At 37.4% G+C, this 21,384-nt stretch overlaps 1 pseudogene; it reads right to left on the bottom strand.

The window, feature by feature from the left end:
- Positions 1 to 20,350: 20,350 nt before the first annotated feature.
- On the bottom strand, positions 20,351 to 21,292 carry LOC123324841 (annotated as a pseudogene).
- Positions 21,293 to 21,384: the final 92 nt, after the last annotated feature.

Below are 21,384 nucleotides of genomic sequence, written 5' to 3'. Positions count from 1 at the left end.
TGATGATAAGGACTGTGGAGAAAATATAGCAGAGAAAGGTATAGGGAATGTAGGAGAGGGAGGGAATTAGAAGTAAAAGATGATGCCACACTTGGGCTCAAGTAACCAGGTTGTCAAGTTGCCATTGCTGAGATTGGAAAAGATTGAAGGAGGAGTATGTTTGAAGATGAAACTCAGGAACTCAGTTTTGGATATGTGTTGGATGCCTAATAGATATTCAGTGGAGATATCAAGTGGGCAGTTGAATTTCAAGGGTGATGTCCAAGCTGGAGCTATAAATACGGGAGTAACCAGATGGTATTTAAAATCATGAGACTGTGGGGAAATGAATGTCGATAGAAAGAGAGGAATTTTAAGGACCGGGTCCTGTGGTATTTACAGTGACTTACTAGTCAGCAGATAAAAAAGAACCAGCAAACAAGACCGGCAAAGAATAAACAATTGAGGTAAGAGGAAAACCAGGAGAATTTGGAATCCTGTAAAATGTAAAAATCACCTTGAGGGCACTTCATGAAATTCAGACTCTGACATTCCACCCTAGAACTCATTCTCTCTCTCTCTCCCTCACCCTCTATACCACCTGATACACTTTGATTCTGCTGGTCTAGATGGGGCCCAACAACCAAGTGATTCGGATGCAGGCATTCATCAACCATACTTTATCAAACTTCAAATAGATGAACAATTCTGGGGGTGTTCTGGCTTGTCTAGATGTTTCAGTGATAGGAAACAAAGAATAGGGAGCTGAAGGAGAGGTGAGGGAAGTGAATCTCAAGAGACTAGTACTTATCAAGCAGTAAGTCAATGGCATTGCTGATTTGAGGGAACTAATTTAATTGGGCCCTTTATTTATTCCAGGTATTGGGAGACACCCCAGTCTATAGGTGGGGGTTGAGTAATTACACATGCCAAGGTAGAGCATATGGGACTGGGAGTCATGCAGGCCATGCTACAGGATTTGTCTGCCAAATCAATATAAAACCAATCCCAAATCAATGGAACAACAGTCAAACTGTGTGCTCTATTAGCTCAACAATCTGCTCAAACTGGTTTATACACCCGCTGAGTTGTATGAAGAGGACACTGAACCTTTTTCATCCGTGCTGTCCAGCTCTTAGTATGGTGTCTGACACTTTGCAGGCTCAGAGTCAGCATTTGCCAAGTGCATGAAGGTGGACTCAGCCAAAGAGAAGTGGACATATGATGTATTTATGGAGATAGCTCACTCTCAAGTGCTATTTTGTGTATATTTCAAAAATTCTTTGTTTTTTGTGTGCTGCATAAATATGGTTGAACTAGGAGTTCTGGAAGAACACTGATTTGATTTTTAGCTATGATTTTTCAAGTTATCAATAACTCTTTACAAAGATGGTTAGTTACTGAGGCCATGTCAACTCCAACAGCAAATCCTTGACAGCCCTTTGATTATAACTGGCTTTTCCAACTTCAGTGTCACCTTGGGCTAGAAGCCTACTTAGCCTGAGGCAGAGGAAACTTTTGTAGAAGAAAAAAATCATTATTAATGAGATTGATGTTCATCTGGACACCAGCAAACGATGTTCCCATTTGCCCCTCCCACACAATCTGCTCAGATTAGATATTTTATAATTCTAAAACAGAAACATTTTTTTCTCAACTTCAGGCCTCATGCATGATTTGAATTTTTGAGCTATTTCTGTGCATCCTGTAGAATGACATAGTTTTGACTCTCCTGCTTAGAAGATCTACTTTAGTGCTTAGAACAACAGAGCCACTCTTCATTTCATGTGGGCGTGCAGGGTATTCTCTCTGGCTCTCTTCCCTTCTTCTCAGAGGCTTTCTTCTCCTCAGAAGTTTTCCCTCTATTGGTTGACAGACCAGTTTTCTAATTACTAAATGAGGACTTTCATTGAATATACTAGGTTCTATATCCTGAATTCTTATATTTTTCTATGTAATGGTATACTATCTTGATTATAATTTTAATTTTGCTCTTCTCAACATGTGTCTTCTATAAGCACATTTTTGTTTTCTGCATCCCTGAAATTACAACATTTTATAGAAAAGAAAGTTATTGTAACCAGAAATTATTTAGTATGAACTGACAAGCTTTAGTATAAAAATTGGTTCTCACTCAAATGTCCCTTTTTGCTCAATGTTAGTATCTCTGGCCCACTGTTTCAACATCTTTGAGGATCACTCTTGTTAGAACTGAGGACAGTACAACAATGAATGAAATCCAAATGATTATAAGGTGAAATTATAATTTTCATAAGAGTTACTGGATAAAGCACTTGCAGGTAATACTGGTAAATTACTTATATCAGAACAAAGCTATTGACAAGCAAGGATGTGGAGGTTAAACCAGAAACAATAAGATAAAAATTGGCAAAGGTGAGAACAAGATAATTATTTTAAAGAGGATGATTTGACTTTGAAAGTATTATAAAGAGGACCTTAAAAATTAATGAAGCCCTTGAATACATCTGTGAAACTGACCCTTATTTGTAGTCATGCTATGAAAGTTAAATGTGAAGGTGAAGTTCTGTGGTGCAATCAATTAAAAAAAAAATCAGCTCTGCCCCATTGGTATATTCATAGTTTATTTTAAGAATACAGGATAGTTTTAATTATAATGTAAATCTTTTAAACACAAGATAAAAATTAACATGGTATTTTGGTATTACTTGCTCAATATAAAATCTTCATTAAACATGTAAAAATTGTTATGAAGTTTTGGTTTTTCATTTTCTATGGATTCACTTTAAGTGGTCTTTCTCAGTTCCAATTATCCTTGGGAAACAGACTTCCTGTACTTCCTTTCACTATTTTGCTGCTCATCAGGGTGTATTTCCCTTCCTTGCTCCCTCCCATTTTTATCACACAAGTAAAATCAATTTTAATAATATATTTTATTTAACCCAATATATGCAAATACAATTTCAAAATTTAAACATTTTTTAGGAATGGAGAACCAGGGAGCTCACTTGTGTTTCTCAGACACATAAGCAGATTGTTGGGAAATAGGGGCCAGAGGGGCCTTCTGCTGAGAAAGAGTAAGCTGAGTTAGTAAGAGCATATGTGAACGGGAATGCGGAAGAGGCTGAGGTGATGGGTGCAGGTGTTTCCTTAGATGTGTTCACTCTGAGTACAAACAGTTTCTTACAGTTGTCCAACGTGTGTACACATTAGCACTACATTCAAGACCTGGAAAAGTAATAGGTCAAGAACCTCTTTAATGCAGCCTTTCTAAAATGTATATATTTTCTTCGAGAAAACAGCCCCTCTTGCCTCCTGTTTATATTTCTTGGATTCTATCTCTTCACGTGTTTTTTTTTAATTATTATTATTTAATATCTAGTTTTATTTATTACTCTTAGAAAAATCTCATTTTGACTGGACTCAAATTTAGAGGTGGAAGCTCTCAGAAAGGACAACCTCATTGTCTTGGAAATCTGTTCTGATGCTCTTCTTTGGCCTCCTTTATTCTCCTGAACGAAAGTTCATCATATTCTGTAGCTTCCTTCTTGTTTTTCTCAGTATGCTATTTCTTTAGAGCAATACACCGACATTTGTGTTGCAGGACCTGTGGAATAACGAGTTGCTAAATCTTGGGTGCTTTGGTCCTAGGTTTCTTACCTTTTTTGTTTAGGGGCTTTCTCACAAAATACTGGAAGATATCTTCTTTAGAGGGCTTGAAAAATTTGAAGATTCTGCTAGCTCATTTGCGCCTCAAGCAACAAGGTATAGTAATGTGTAATCAAAGGGAAAATTGAGATATTTTACTTTTTTTTTCATATTAAGTCTTTGAAATCTGGTGTGTATGTTATACTTAGAACACATCTCAATTTGGCCCAGACATATTTTAAGTGTCTAATAACTGTGTTCAGTGCCACACTGGCATCAATGTGGACAAAAGCATTGTGCTGGGAAGGAGAGAGAGTGTAGTCAGGGAAAATGATTAGAGCCCTTGCAAGAATCTAGTCCAGAGAAGATGAGTCCTTGAACTAAATAAAGCCAAGGCAGTAGGGTTAGTAAGGAGGAGACAGAATTGACAGATAGTTAGGGGATGGTGAAATGTAATGGAGAAGAATATGGACTCTGAAGCCAGATATCCTGCTTAAAATCATGGTTTTATACCTTTACAGTTGTGTTTCATGCAGTTACTCAACCCATATATCTCTTATTGGGTCAGATATAAAGTGAGGATAATAATAGTAATGTGCCTACAAAGTAGGGAGGTTATGAGGATTCAATGAGTTAACAGATATAAAACTCTTAGATGGCTAATTGGCACTTTTAAGCATTTAGGTATATTAGTTATCATTATTTAAATTAATAGGACTTGGTGATCAACTGAGTGTGGCTAGTGGGTTTAGAATAGGAGTCAAGAACTCCTCCAAAGCCTAGACTGTTCCTCTTGTTATACCCCAAAACTGATTCATAATAATCCTTTATAGGAGTTCTAAACCAGTGCTCCATATTCTTGGTTAGTTAATGGATCTTGATGACCAACACAACAATGCCTTTCTCCTCCCAGGACTTTTGTCTCTACTGGTCCCTGCAGGGGAGGAAGAAATTTTCATTTACTCAAGATTCTTCTAGCTGGACTAAGAACTAATTTGCATGAGATAGAATAACAGGAAAAAAAACTCCCAAGTTTCATTACATATGCATGGAGGCCCAATAATGAAATTGATGACTAAAGAAATTACCAAGGCAGACAGTTCTTATACTTTGTAGACAAAGAGACAATAAATCTGTGAGGTACTGAAAGGACAAAGGAAACTTAACTTTGGGAGCTTCAATTAGTAAGGAATTCTAGGTGGAATTTGGGCTGAGATAGTAGATTAGTAAAAAGTAACAAGCTTTGTTTATACAGCTTTCTCAGCTTTAACATCCCTATCTCTGGTGATAAAGATGTCTATTTACTCTTTAGTACAAGGAGGGTACTTTTCTAGAGAAGATTTATTTCTTGCATTCAGGGGGATAGAGGAGGGTCTGAAAGCCCTTGTGCAGGCTGTCTCTTGAGTAATTTTTATTTAAAAAATAATCAGTATTGTCAGAGTGGCACATTTTAGGTGGTCTGCCCTTGCCTTTACATCCCTCTGCTGAGAATGCACATTCCCCAGCTCTTTACATTGTTGGCTTATGGCCTATTCTCAAGTGTCAGCTTGAAATCTCAAGTCTTTAAAGAGGACTTTCTTGATCACCCAGCTATATCTCAGCCACCTTCACACCTCTTACCATACTCCATATCTATCTTACCTTATTTATTATCTGTCTCTCCCACTAGATATAAGATCTGTGATATTTATGATAGCTTGTCTATATTGTTTATTACTGCATCCTACTGCCTAGGAACAGTCCCTGGCATAAAACTGATGATATAAAATGATGTGTTCAATGAATAAACAAATGCTTAATTTTTTGTGCTTTTGAAAGGTATGAAATAGAATGAATATTAGAACACCAAACACAACTGGTAGGATGTAGGGAAAATCTTATTTTATTGTTTGGACATTATTTTTTTCTTATTTTATTAAAGTACTGGTGCTAAGAAGAATACATTTAACACCCTTGTGGTTAAGGTGTAGATTATCTTAGCACTATAGACCTTCATCATATAAGATCATAAAGGCAAGACTTAATACTGGAAGCCCACATCCAAAATTCATGTAGTCCAAGCATCTGTCTTTTCTTTTTTTTTTTTAGATTTTTAAAATTTATTTATTTGAGAGAGAGAGAATGAGAGATAGAGAGCACGAGAGGGAAGAGGGTCAGAGGGAGAAGCAGACTCCCTGCTCAGCAGGGAGCCCAATGTGGGACTCGATCCCGGGACTCCAGGATCATGACCTGAGCCGAAGGCAGTTACTTAACCAACTGAGCCACCCAGGCGCCCAGCATCTGTCTTTTCTACATCTGACATCAATTCTAAAGAGGTAGAGTGACTATAATGCATAAAGTGAGTTAAAGTCAGAATGATGAATTTAAAATCAGATCTCTGGGCTCTCAAGCATCTGTTATTTATATAATATTACATTGACATTAGTGTGCATATATGTGTGTATATATGTATATATGTATGTATATTCAGATATATGTAATAAAGTATGGTGGTGGGGAATTGTTACTATATTTTGTAATGCATATTTGTGTCAATTAATTTTGATAAAATAGATATTATCCCATTGAAGTGAATGTAGAAGGTTTCTAAAAACTCTTGTTCAAACTAGAATTTTACCATTTGATTGTTGCTTAAGAAGAACATATGGTTAGGTTACTTAAGCAAATTTTTATTTTTTATTTTTGCAGTAATAGTGTTTGGTAAAATATATTTGACTACAGGTAAATTTACTATATTGGTTCTAGGAAAAAAATTGAAATTTTCACTTAGAAGTTTTTCCCAACTTAAATTGTATTTCAGAAATCATGATGGAAGCACATAAATAATTTGCAGCTCAAGTGCTGAGCTGCTGCTTTTCTCTAACTTAAGTTGTTTTTTATCAGAGTCCTTTGGGGAATCAATTGCCTACTCCCTCTAAGTAGTTTTTATCTAGTGCAGGTAGAGTTAGGCTCACCAGGCTTACTCCAGGTCAAATCATTTTGAAATGAATTAGTGACCCGAGGACTGGTTAAGTAATTTGCTATTTTGGCCCAAATCTACTTTGGCATCTGTAGCCACTAAAGGTTTTGCATCATTTCTGAAATCAGACTCCATTTACCCTGGTGATGCCCTACAGTTGAAAGAGTTGATTAGCTTTTGTTAGGTTGTTATTCATGATCATAGTAACTGGAAATGAAAATCCTAAGGAGCTAGAAATGGTTATGGAAGCCCATTAGACTGATTAATCTCATTTTTAAAATTTGAGTGAGAAGAGGCACATTTTTATTGCTATTACTTCTCAATGCAAGATTGTTTATGAAATATTTTCTTATTCACTCTTACTTTTACTCTTAAGCCTACTCCTAATTTGTGTCGACTCTAGATGCCACCTTTTTCTAGTTTTCACATAGAAGTTTCAAGTTTGAGGTATAATATTAATTTGTTCATTAACAAAGAATTCCCAAGTGAGAAACATTGTGTTAGGTATTAGGTAGAGGTGACCTATGAGTAGGGAATTAGCAATTGATGAATACCTTAAGGCTGATGTATTCATATATTACCATGAGAATTCAGTAGGAGAAACTTATTTCCAAAAAGGTTGGGTAATGAAGGTGGTGATGATGGCAGGTTTTATGGAGGAGATGGTTGTGTTGGACATTAAAGGATTAGGAGAATCTTACTGGGCAAAGTTAGAATCTCATGAATGGAAGAGTCAAGAGAGTGAGGAGAAGACTTGAGGTAAGACATCCTATGAAATTCAGTTAATAGATGCAGTCCTTTTGGCTAATAGTGTAGCATAGAGGATGAAGATCAAGGTGAGGTGAGCCTGAAAAGAGAGGTTGAAAGCTAGTAGTGAGATACTTGAATATCATGTCCTTGGACATTATTTAGTGGACTCTGTTGAAAGCCAATACACTCTGGGCTGATCCATTCAGTTATTTATGATGCTGTTCCATTTACCTGACATGTCCTTATGATTTCATCTTGCTCAGAGGATCTCAGAAGTATAAATATCTCTTAATAATGATTGGGAGAAAGATTAAAAGGAAAGATAGAGGTTGTATCAGGCTTGTACAGGAATTTACATCTAGCCTTATCACCAGTTTCATTATTTGGTTTATATAGAATGGACGTTTGGGTTGAATCAAGAAGATAAATTTGGCAGCAATAACTGTGCACTCTTGTATTTAGTTCATAAAAGTCAGCACAGTGCAGGATAGGTTTGACAGTAGACCATGGGAAAGGGGAATTTATCTGACTAGAAGCTAGATAAGGAGTCATGTGACTGCTAAAAAAAAACAACAACAAAAACATAATTCAGCTTTCAGGGAAGATGGGACACTCACATGACTACTGTATTGGTAAATTACTTGATGGAAAAAAATCCAAAAATTCAGTCAAAAAACTTTGCACGTGTTCCCATATAATTTTAGTGATAAGTGTAGGTAAGAGTATAGAACTCCTTAATGCCCAATTTATAGTGAACTGATCTGTTTGATCCAGTTATACCCGCTGAAGGAAAGAGGTATGTGGATCATGAAAAAAAAAAAAAAATTTACATATGAAAAATCCCAAGCTTTGAATTCTGATGGATTTTAGGTGTATAATTTTAAATAAGACAACCCTGAATCTATTTTCTCTAGGGATGCCATGCAGTTGAAAGAGTTGATTAGCTTTTGTTGTGCTGTTATTCATGATCAGAAACTAGAAATATAAACCCTAATGAGGTAGAAATGGTTATGGAAGCCAATTTGTAAAATATCTTTCCTATCTCCCTCAGAGGATTGTTGGAAGAATCTAAAACTCATGAAAACATTCTATATACTGTGGGGCTTGAAAAGATACATGGTTTTCTGATTAATAAGAGGACATTTGTGGTTCTCCTTCTGGCTCTCAGCTTTGGACAGTCAGAAGGGTTGTTGAGGTCAGATTACTGAACACGTAGTCTGCCTTTGGGAATGCCTCGCCTCTCCCTGGGATGTTGCCGGCAAGTAAATACGTAGTGGCTCTCAAAATGTGGTTTGGGAATACCCACATAAGAAAAATACAGAGTGGTTGTAAAAAAAACAAACAAACAAACATGTAGATCTCTTCAGACTTGCTGAATCAGAATTACGGGGGTTGGGGGGGAAGAATTGCTGGGGGATGGGTCTCAACAATCTGTATTTTCAACAAACTATCCAGTGGTTCTCAAATGGGAGTAATTTTGTCCCCAACCTCAGGGGGCATTTGGCAAAGTTTGCAGACATTTTTGGTTGTCACAACTGAGGTAGGGCATGGGAATTGAGGGCATGTTGTGGGCAGAGACCAGAGATGTTACTAAACATCCTAGGAAGCACAGGACAGCCCTCCATGACAAAGAATTTTCCAGCCCCAAATGTCCATAGTGCTGAGGTTGAGAAATCCTGTTACACACAGAACAATTTAAAATCTGCTTTTCTAGCAGGTATCACCTATATTTGGCAATTTCAATTATTTAATGTATGTATTCATCATTTGTTTATGTATTTTCAGAACTCTTTTTCAATGATCTTTACTGAAAAGGTAGAAAGATGTAGAATTTTAAGTATAATGTTGGGACTGGGATTAATTAGTTTGGGCTCATTTCTGGATTCTTTAAAAAAAAAATTCCTTAAAATTCTTCCACTGAAAGAATAGTAATCAAGAAATTTTAAGCTAGTTAGTTCTTTGCACACACTGAAAAAACTTTCTTAATTTGTAGTGGCCAAGAGGGTAATCTGACTTTAGGAAGAGTCAAATTTATAGAATATTTTAAAAATATAATTTAGTTTTGTTAGGTTCAAGGGCACAGAGATATTTTGTTGATGGCTTTCAGGGAGGAAGAGGTGGGCTATATATATCTTGAGAACTTTTTACATACAGATAACAATCATTTGTAATTAACAATTCATTGTTGAATGCAAACACTGCTGTTAAAGTGGTGATTGAAACAGTGGTTGTCCTTTACTCTCCAGTAGAAGAAACATTTTCTTCCTTTGCACTATTGATTTGCTAACAAATCTCTTTTATATTTGATGGGATAAAGATAAAATCTGCCCAGCTCTTCTAAAATATCCTAAATTCTTATAGTCCTTACAAGTGAACCACAACACCTATATTTATTCACTTTGCTTTCATTAAGCAAGAGGATTAGTATAGTATAACAGTCATCCTTATTACATATTTAAACCAAATTCAAGTTTAACTTCATAAGGTGTCTCCAGCAGATGTTATCTCATAATGATTTCTATGGTGACTTTCAGTTCTGAAAAGCCTTGAATCTCTAATGAAAAATTTCAAAGTAATACGATGGAATAGAAGCACTAAAACATACTTGGAGATAGAAATTGAAATCATTTTGGCTAAATGTATCAGGTTAGAAGTTGCCCTAGTTACTGATTGCTGCTATTAGATATTCCCCTTGTGCAAAGAAAGCAAGTTATTGATTTTTGAATTTGAATTTCTTTTGAAATAATTGATTGCCTCTATTGTAGATCCTTATCTCAGCTTATGAAAAACCAGTGTAATAGGAGTCACCTGCTTTTCTAATGCTTTCCTGATGTTTTGCCTAATTTACTTACCCCTGCTAGCCTAGAAGTTATTAGAATATACTCTTCATGCAGTGCATAAAATTAACTAGTGTCCCATTATGTACTGATGTAGTGACACTGTATTTCAGCTACTGTTAATGATGGCCTGATTTACCTTAATCAATTCATTTCAAAGTTGTAGTTCCTGGCATCTCAGTTCTATTTTTATGTCCATAAAATTTTATTTAATGACATTACTCAGAGACCTATATATATATGTAGGTCACTGGTTAAAAAGTAAGTAAGGACAAACATTCAGCAGCATGGAAAAAATCAATGCATCAGTTGGACTCCTATTTGTCATTTTATTGTACAGTTTAAAAATTATTCCATGCTTTGTGAGAATTTGCAGTTTGATTGAGACTAGGCCTTGGTTGTTGATACCAGACAAATACAGTGTACACACTTGTGGAAATGCAATTAACTGGTTTGTTATACACAGTATTCTGTTTTAGTCCCGTCTGGGGAACGGCAGTTCAGTGCACTTCTGATGCTGACAACCCAGAATCAGGATCAGGATCCACAGGTTTAAGGATAGAGTCCCTATTCAGATACCCTTACTTTAGAAGCCAGTCACAAGTTCCGGGGGTCCTGAAGCCACTCACATTTCTGACCAACTAACTACCAATTAGGGAGTTCCATATATATACATATACGTGTGTGTGTGTGTGTGTGTATGGCATACACATAGAGCAAAGTCTGAGAGGATCTTGAATACTGAGCTTCCATGCCTTCTACCTGAAGAATTGAGGTGGTTCACTCTCCCAGCATATCAATGTGATCACCAATCAGGAAAAGGTACCACTGAATTTCACTATAAAGGCACAATTGATTAAATCAATGGCCAAGGCATTGAACTCAATCTGCAGTCTCCCACCCCTCCCTGGAGATTGACGGGGCTGAAAGTTCAACCCTGTAATTATTTGGTTGGACTTTCTGGTGACCAGCTCCAACCTGAAGCTACCTAGGAGTCCACAGGAGTCATCTGATTAGCATTGCAAAGACTCCTATCACTCAGGAATTTCTAAGAGTTTTTGAAACTCCTTATTAGAAACCTAAGGCAAAAAACAAATTATTATACTACCCACAAGTACACCAAATACATAAACAAGTAAATTGATTCAGTAAAAATTTGAGTGTCTACTGTGTACTAGGTGTTACTTTAGTAATGGACAAATAAAGCCACCTACCTGTATAAAACTATAAAACTCCTAGAAGGTAACATAGGAAAAAACCTAGATGACCTTGGGTGTGATAATGACTTTTTGGATATAATATCAAAGACACCATCCATGAAAGAAAGAATTGATAAGCTAGTTTATTAAAATTAAAAACTTCTGGGGCGCCTGGGTGGCTCAGTCGTTGAGCGTCTGCCTTCGGCTCAGGTCATGATCCCAGGGTGCTGGGATCGAGTCCTGCATTGGGCTCCCTGCTCGGCAGGAGGCTTGCTTCTCCCTCTCCCACTCCCCCTGCTTGTGTTCCTGCTCTCGCTATCTCTCTCTCTGTCAAATAAATAAATAAAAATCTTTAAAAAAAAATTAAAAACTTCTGCTCTGTGAAAGGCAATGTCAAGAGAATGTGAAGGCAAGCCACAGACTGAGAAAATATTTACAGAAGACACATCTAATACAGGGTATTACACAAATATATATAAAGAACCTTTCCAACAAAACGATAAGAAAACAAACAACCTGATTAAAAAATGGGTCCAACAGCTTCACAGATACCTCACCAAAGAGGATATACAGATGGCATGTAAGCATATGAAAAGATGCTTCACATCATATGTCATCAGGGAGATGCAAATTAAAATAACAATGAAATACCATTATATACATATTAGAATGGTATAAATTCCAAGCACTGACAGCACCAAACGCTGGCAAGGATATGGAACAACAGGAGCTCTCATTCATTGTTGTGGAAATACAACACAGTATATCCACTTTGAAAGAGAGTTTGGCAGTTAGTTACAAAACTAACATTGCCTTACCATCCAGCAGTCCTGCTCCTGGGTACCTACCCAGATGAATTGAAAACTTATGTTTCCACACAAAAACTTGCACACAGAGGTCTATAGCAGCTTTATTCTTAAGTGCCTAAAGTTGAGAGCAACCAAGATATCCTTCAGTTAGGTGAGTGGATAAACTATGATATACCCAAACAATGGACAATTATCCAGCACTAAAAAGAAATGAGCTATCAAACCATTAGGAAATGTGGAGGAATCTTAAATGCATATTGCTGAGTGAAAGAAGCTAATCTGAAAAGGCTACACACTATAGGAATCCAACCATATGACATTCTGCAAAAGGTAAAACTATGGAGACATTAAAAAGATCAGAGGTTGTGGGGGTTGGGGGATGGATAGAGCACAGAGGATTTTTAGGGCAGTGAAAATATTCTGTATATTTTAATGATGGATACATGACATATATTTGTCCAAACCCCTAAAATATGCAACATCAAGAGTGAACTCTAATATAAACTATGGACTTGTGTAATTATGTGTCAACATAGGTTTTTAGGGCAGTGAAACTATTATGGTCCATACTATAATGATGTATACATATCATTATACATTTGTTAAAACCTGAAGAATATACAACACCCACAACTTAAGTCTAACGTAAACTGTGGACTTTGGGTAATAATGATGTGTCAGTGTATGTTTATCAGTTGTAACAAATGTACCCACTGTGGTGGCAGATATTGGTAGTACAGGAGATTGTGTGTTGGTGGGGCAGATGGGGGTATATGGAAACTCCAGGTACTTTTGGCTACGTTTTGCTATGGACCTAAAATTTCTCTAAAAATAAAGTTATTAATTAAAAAAAAAAAGCCCTGAAAATGTGTGCTTTCCTGAGCAGGTGTGCAGCTTTGCAGGGTTAATGTAGAATTTTCTAGGAGTTATCACAGAAGGTGGGCTGAGCCCTGAGATCAATAAGGTGGTATATTCACAAAGACCTGGAGTAAGCTTTTGCTTTTTTTGTGGATGGGTCTCACTCTAGTTGGTACTGTTTATTGAGAATTCACTGTATGGAGAATCAAATCTAGAGCCTGGGCTTCTTTTCCATTTTTGGTGAAGCTGGTAGGAGGGAAAAACTGATGGAAATTTTTTGACAGCTTGTTCTATGAATGGTGAATAAGCATAAATTTATTTGTGGGGAGGAGGAAAAGAGTGTAGATGGTGCTTGGTCTTTAAAGCTTTACAGTTTTCTCTCCTTATATAGCTGGTTTTGCTGTCTTGGGTAAATTAACTACGCGGCCAGATGTGAGACTTTTCCTTTGGTCCAGGAAGTTGAGCTAAAGCTCAAATTTGAGGAAAAAGTCTCTTGTACTCTAAATTCTAATGGAAGGTACCAATGATACACAGTATTTGGGTCCAAAAAAAGAATCTTTCCTTTTATTCTCTGGCTGGATGAATACTGAACAAAAGTCTATGTAGACCAAACCTGGTTCTGTACTCTGATTTTGTGAGAGAGCCTGATATGGGGTCCTCTGAAGTTGGAGGGCATTGATGAATTTAAAGACTAGTTCCCTCTTACACATTTCTGACGGCAGGAGAATTAAAGGAGCTTTCCGGCAGAGCTTAAAGGTATTCTAGAGTAACGTGGCAGGAGTTGGGGGTAACCTCATCCCTTTCCAGTTCTCCGCAATCCTCAGACATCATAGAAGTGGACCTTGAAATATGCAGGTCTCCCCCGTGGGGGAGTGGAGGTTAGAGGAGGGACATTGGTCTTTCAGACAGGTTCAGTGACAAGGAGTCGTTTTTTCAATCTGGGGAGGCATTTTGAGTGGAGTCCACTGGCAGGAGACCAAGGGAGGTCCGACTTCCCTTCTCTTGGGGGAATCCTCAGCAACTGAGGAGGGCTGGAGTGAAGTTGAACATTCTTGAGAAAGGCATTAGTGCCACTTTTGTAGACTGAGTAAAATCAGACCAAGTAGATCATACCTCCCACCACGTATACCAACATAATGCTATCTCTGGGTCTCCTTTTCCTCTTTACAGAACCCAATACAGAAATCTAGACCTTGAAAAAAGTAGGAAAGACAGAACTTTACCCACGTTACTCCAAGCAGGCAGGGCCACTGCTGTAACTTGTACTGGGTAAGAGGAGGATCTTTAAATTGATAGGAAGTTAAAACTGTGAACTAGATAGGACTAAGTTTTCATAACCGAAACTGTTGAGAACATTAAAGAAACTCTCTAAGGTTTAAAAAAAGCTGGAAAAGGGATAAGTATGACTCAAGGTGAGGGGTCTGTTGCTGAGTTATAAATCTTCACAAATTTAGTGGCTTAAAATGGCACGTGTTTATTATCTCCCAGTTTCCAGAGGATCAGGAGTGTGGGAATGAACTGGGTCCTCAGCTCAGGATCTTACAAGACTGCAATCAATGTGTCAGACAGAATGCATTCTCCTCTGGAGCTCAGGATCTAATTCCAAGCTCAGTCAGGATGTTGGCAGAATTCAGTCGCTTACAGTTGTGGAATTCAGGCCCTCAGCTGTCCCTCTCTATAAGCAGTTCGCATCACGACTGTGTGCTTCTTCAAGGCCAGCCAGAAAGCAACTCTGCTGCTTCAGGAAGGGCCAAGACACTCTCTGAATGAACATCGATGATTGGGTCAAGCCCACCCGGATACTGTCCTTTAGAATAGCTTAAGGTCAACTGATAAGGAACTTTAATTGAATCTGGAAAGTACCTTCACCTTTGCAATATATCGTGACTCACCAGTGGGAGTGGCATCAATCATATTCACAGGTCCTAGTCACAGTCAAGAGGAAGGTTTTAAACGTTGGGTGTGCCCCTGTGGGTGAGGATTCAGGGGCCATCTTAAAATTGGATTCTACCTGCCACAGAGAGTATGGAGTACAGTGACAAGTAAGTGGTGCATGCTTCACATACACTCAAATTCACTTTTATTTTAAACTCTACAGGCAAAACAAAGTACTGCTTAAGTTTATAGGCTACCAGTTTGTAACTCCTAGTGTAGATATGGGAAAAATTAAATCATTTCATGTTCATAATCCATTGAATTTTGACCCCCCTCAATAAACCTGTTACAAATAAGTAACTGGTAACCAATGGATAACTGGTCAGATTGAATAAGGTGTTTGTTCATATTGAACTAGTCCATGTGCAGTAAGTAATTTTGATAAAATGTATCTGACTGAACTCTTTCAAAAATCGGAGATTGCAAGTTTTCTTACTAGTGATTTTAGAACCTTAGATATTTAATATCCACAGATGTACTCTGCTGAGTTAATGTCTCTCAAGTATCTTAACTCTATTCCTGAATGATAATGGAGAGATCTTATTGTTATTCTTACAATATCACCAGCTACCATTTTATTACTCAATGGATATCAATTATTTGAAAGTACATATTTAAGTAGGTGAAGGGAGAGTTGGCAGTTTATTTCAGGAGCAACAAAATAAAACCCGAGTCTGGGAATGATAATTGTGTGTTCAATGAATTTATTCTCTCTGGAAACAAAAATTTGTATTTATCTTTGCATTTTTTTTTTCTGGAAAGAAAAGGGTTAGCCACAGAAATTTTCCATAAGTGATTTCTGCTAAGCCTTTCCTTAATTAAAATAATGTGTTTGTGACTACCAGCAGTTATTAAAAGCACATAATATAAATATCTTCTCATATTTATTGCTCCTCTTTGTTATTTAGAAAGAGCACTGGATTATTACCACATAATTTATTCCCTGATAATTCTCTTAATAAGGGAATAAACTTCAGGAAGTGCTTTTAAAAGACATTATGGATGAAAAGTGTTAGTGAGAAGTTATAGACCTAGACAGCTTTTCCATTTCTTTGAATTTTATGTTTTTAATAATAGATTGAATAGTTAGTTGCCTGCTTGACAAGTTTATTGTCCTTATCCAGTTGCCAAGTGAGAAACATTTTCAAACTGACAGCAGGTATTAAAAACACCTACAAGTGATTTAAGCCATTAAGTCATAAAACTTGAGATGGGGTGTGAGCTCGGCTTTGCTGTTAGCCAGGCTTTTTCTCAGAGCACAGGCCCCCCCAGCTGTTGCAAGTTGAGGTAGCAGACATTTCAAGGTGAAAGCTCAATTTGTAACTGGAACTCTTAGGCTACTCCCCAAGCAACATAAAGTGTTTTCCTTATAAATATTTGAAGCTGACTCATTAGCTAATCTGGATTAAGAACAAAGGGAGTCAGGGATTGCTCTGTATTCCTCTGAAAACATCCGAGTGGTACTCATAAAAAGCGGTTCTCTTGTGACTTACTGAACCCATATTTTTTCTTTTATATTTTGTTAGAGTCTCTAAAAGGTAGGTATCAGGTCAGATTTCTTTATAATGCTGATGCTTAACACTTGTTCTATCTTTGTTAAGAGTTGGGTTCATTTAAAAGGTTCTGGCCTCCGTTTGCTGAGAATTCCATACAAGGATTGTTGTAAACCCCAATCACCTACAGGGTCCAGGGAGATAATGTAAATATGTAAATCAAGAAGAGGGTTGTGAAAATAGGGAGTATGGGATCTGTTTCGAACAGGCCAGTGTTGGCCTAACCTAAATGCATGTTCAGATTTATTTTAAACACAGAAGCCAAAAAAGACTGCTTAGGTGTATAAGCCATTAGTTTAAAATCAGTGGTTGATAAGACACCCTGATACTCCCACAGGATGAAAGGAAATGGGTTTAAACATGAGTACTTCTTGTAAAAGATTTAAAAATTTACCTACTGGGCTAAATTACCTCTTTACTTTAAAGCACATACATACAGTACTTTGAAGCATTGTTTGACTAGTCTTAGCAAGGACTTCAGCCTTTTTTGGAGTTGTAATCCTACTCTTAGGTTTATCTCAGAACATTCCTTTAACTTTGCATCTGATAAGTACTACTTGGGAAATCTTTTTTTTTTTTTTTTTTAAAGATTTTATTCATTTATTCATGAGAGAGAGAGAGAGAGAGGCAGAGGGAGAAGCAGGCTCCCAAGGAGCAGGAAGCCCGATGCGGAACTCGATCCCAGGACCCTGAGATCATGACCTGAGCCGAAGGCAGACGCTTAACCATCTGAGCCACCCAGGCACCCACTACGTGGGAAATCTTTACATTAAAAATGAAAGATACATTTATTTTATGCTTTTTTTAAAACTGGAAAAATAAGTGACTTTTTATTGAAAATGGTGAAAACACATATTTATGCTCCTTTGCAAATTTCTCTAAAGTAACAGTAATTACATTTTCTTTCTTTCTTTTTTTTTTTTTTTGAAGTACACGTCCACAAGAGCACAGGGAAAGGAGGGGGCAGGTAACAGTGGGTGAGCGTTGGTAGGGTCTTACATTTTTTTGAAGATAGGAAGTGGACAGTTGGGTGGGAATGACAGAGTGCGAGAGGCTAAAATCTGAGGAAAGACAGACGGCTGCTCACCAATGACAATTGATTCACCTGTCAAAACTGGAATAACTCAGAAATTCAAGGAACCAGGGCACTAGAAAGATGGAGGTGAGGGATGTGATGAAAACTGGGGATGGAGGGATCTTTAGAAGTGCTGAAAAGATAAGCTAAAATCCCTGGTACCCATTCCTATTCCACACAGTAATGTGATTAGCCTAGCCCTGTCCTCAAGACAACTGGCTATTTACTTTCAGGAGCAATCATATTCTGGACTCAGGGGCACCAGACATGTAAAGGGGAGAGGTGGAGGTGTTCTGCTGGAAACAGGTGTCTGGGTTTAAAGGTACTTATGGCTGGATAAATACCCCAGGCAGGAGATTGGAGGTTTAGAGAAACTAAATCCTCTGAGAGAGAGACACAGATAGTGGTATTTGGGACTCCCTGACTAACCATGTAGCAGTGAAGCTCAACGTTCCCCAGAGTTTCTAGTGCATGTAAAAATTTTTACGTAAATAGGTATGTAATAATTATTAAAATTCCAAGTAATAGAAAAGCAGAGAAAATAACAGACCCATGAATATTACCAAGATTAAAAAAATGCTAATATTTGCCATATTAGCTTCAAAGTCTCCTCTTTATGAAGAATAAATTAGGTACTGTGAAGGTGGCATCACCTTTATTCTCAATTCCTTCCACTTCAGGGGTAACCACTTTCCTGAAATTGTCCTGTATTATTCCCATGCAAGTTTGTCTATTTTTACTATATACATGTCCCCATAAATGTTATTGTTTCGTGTGTTTAAAAATATTTGTAAATGGTATTATCGTGTTTCTTGGGTTAACTCCAATAAATCATTATATATATATATATATATATCAATATCTATCTATATATAAATCTTTATATTGAAATTGATATATATATCTTTTTAAAATGTTAATAAGCATTTTTCTTTCTAAGTTGTAGTTGGCCTTTTAAATATTTGACCCTACTTAATGATTGTCTAATATTTTACAACTTCCCACTTTAATTTGTGGATGCTACTTATACCTTTATTTATGAGGATTTTCAAAGATACATACCTTAAAGCTCTTTACAGATTTCTTTTATCTCTGTTTTCTTAGACAGAAAACCTCTTATTTGTAGATATTGAGTACTAACTTACATGGTGCAGGTGTTTCTCTAAACTTTATTATTACACTTTATGAGCTCAACTTCCAGAAAAGATTTCTCTTTTGTGTGCCTTGGGTTGGGTCAATTTCTGCGTATAATGGTCTTATGGTTTGCTTCTCTTTTTCTCTCTTAATTTCTTATTTTCTTTCTCTGTTTCTTTTCCCCTTTCCTTTCTTTCCTCCCATTCGTTATCCTTTTTTTTTTTTTTTTTTTTTTTTAAGGAGAGATATTGCTCTTTTTAAACTATAGAGTTTTTCTTTTTTCCTTTCAAGCAGAGGCAGGTATTTAAAAAAAAAATCTAAAGAACTTTTTTAAAAATTATTTATCATTTCTGGGTTTATACAGAAAAAGGAAGCTTTTAAAAATATACCTTCTTGACTGAGAAACCAAACCACTTTACTTTTATGTTAAAACTAACTGCATTAATACAAATGACAAGAAGATAAGGTACAAAAAGTTTTATTCTGTGGAAAGTTCTTCAATGGCAGATTGTCATTAAGATATTCCAGAGTCGGGGCGCCTGGGTGGCTCAGTCGTTAAGCGTCTGCCTTCGGCTCGGGTCATGATCCCAGGGTTCTGAGATCGAGCCCCACATCGGGCTTCCTGCTCCGCGGGAAGCCTGCTTCTCTCTCTCCCACTCCCCCTGCTTGTGTTCCCTCTCTCGCTGTCTCTCTCTCTATCAAATAAATAAATAAAATCTTAAAAAAAAAAAGATATTCCAGAGTGTGGGGTACATCAGAGAACCTATAGCTTTATATTTTAGTCTGAGAGATACACATGAAGAAATTGGTGATTGGAGAGACACATGAGGGAGTGATGTAGTGTATAGAGATAGTAATGTGAGAAGAACAAATAAAAATATTTTCTTTTTTCTGCTAGGCCACAGGTTGCTGGATTTTGCATTTAAAGAAAACTATTATTATTATTTTTTTAGCAAAAGAATATTTTAGGTAGGCTTTAGGGGAACAGACCCCAGAATTCTTGATTCCAAGCAGGGGAAACAGTATATTATGTATGATGGTGTGATGACAAAAGGGTTAGTTGGGAAAACTTTTTTTCTTAGTATTCTTCTTAGAATGGATGTTTAGAAATATGATAAATGATGTGTGCAAATAGAGTGAAAGTTCTCAATCGTTATAACTATTTGAAGATTTCCAGAGGGCATTTTCCTACATTTTCTAGTATGACTTGGATTATTGAAGTTTTGCAAAACTTACTGCAAAATATAGTTTATCTGTTAATTTTATATTTGAAGGTCCATCTCTCTCTCTCTCTTTTTTTAAAAGACATTTATTCAGCATCATGATCAGACTATTACATTTAGCAATCAACAGCATGGGTACAAAAAAAAAAATCTACATTAAAACCATTTGTTGGAATGCTTTACACTTTCCACAGAACAGAAATTAAAATAACCTGTTATACAATTAGTCACAAATACAGTCCTCGAGTTTTTTGCCCATACACATGAGTATTGTCTAGAACATGTCTTCTTTGTAGCAGCTAGGCCCTGCCACCACTGTGCTTGGCCGAGTTCACAAATCTGTTGTAACCTGTAGCTTCCCTGTCACTTCTCTGGCTCTCCTCTCCTGCTAAGCTTTGTTTCCTGGCAGTAATTAAAACCTCCTGTCACTGCCGTAGCTCCTGCTGCTGCAGGAACCACCATAGCCACCTTGGTTTCGTGGTTTGGCAAAGTATTGGCCTCCACCACCATAGGGGCCAGAGCTTCTGCCTCCAAAATTTCCTCCTTTCAGGGATCCAAAATTTGAGGATTGATTGTTGTAATTGCCAAAATCATTATAGCTTCCTCCACCTCCAAAGTTGCTTCCATCATTACCAGATCCGTTATAACCATCCCCTCTGCCACCATATCCACCACCACCTCGACTGCCACCAAAGCCACCTCAACCACTGAAGTTCCCTCCACGACCAAAGTTATTCCCACCAAAACCACCTCCACGACCACCACCAAAGTTTCCAGAACCACTTCGACCTCTTTGGCTGGATGAAGCACTAGCCATCTCTTGCTTAGGTAGGGCTTTCCTTACTTCACAGTTGTGGCCATTCACAGTGTGGTATTTTTGAATGACAGTCTACAGAGTCATGGTCATCAAATGTTACAAAAGCAAAACCTCTCTTTTTGCCACTGCCTCGGTCAGTCATGATCTCAGTCACTTCAATTTTCACATACTGTTCAAAATAATCTCTTAGGTGGTGTACTTCAGTGTCTTCTTTAATGCCACCAACAAAAATATTTTTCATAGTTAAGTGGGCACCAGGTCTTTGAGAATCTTCTCTTGAGACAGCCCTCTTTTGGGCCACACCTTGTATGGCCTTGCATTCATGGCTGCATCCACCTCCTCCACAGGGGCATACGTGACAAACCCAAAGACTCTGGAGTCCTTGGTGTTTGGATCTCTCATTATCACATAGTCTGTAAGTGTTCCCCATTGCTCAAAATGGCTCCTCAGACTCTCTTCGGTTGTTTCAAAGCTCAAACCTCTGATGACGAGCTTCCGCAGCTGTTCAGGCTCTTTGGGAGACTCTGACTTAGACATGATGGGGGTGGGAGGGGAAACTTTAGTGATGCTTACTCGGTGGCGTCCACGGGCAAAAAGGAGTAATCTAACGAATGTATCTCTGAAGGTTC

This window comes from Neomonachus schauinslandi, chromosome 1 (genome assembly GCF_002201575.2).
Source record: "Neomonachus schauinslandi chromosome 1, ASM220157v2, whole genome shotgun sequence".
NCBI lineage: Eukaryota > Metazoa > Chordata > Mammalia > Carnivora > Phocidae > Neomonachus > Neomonachus schauinslandi.
Note: the sequence above shows the minus strand (reverse complement) of the source record. Positions and strands in the feature narration are given on the sequence as shown.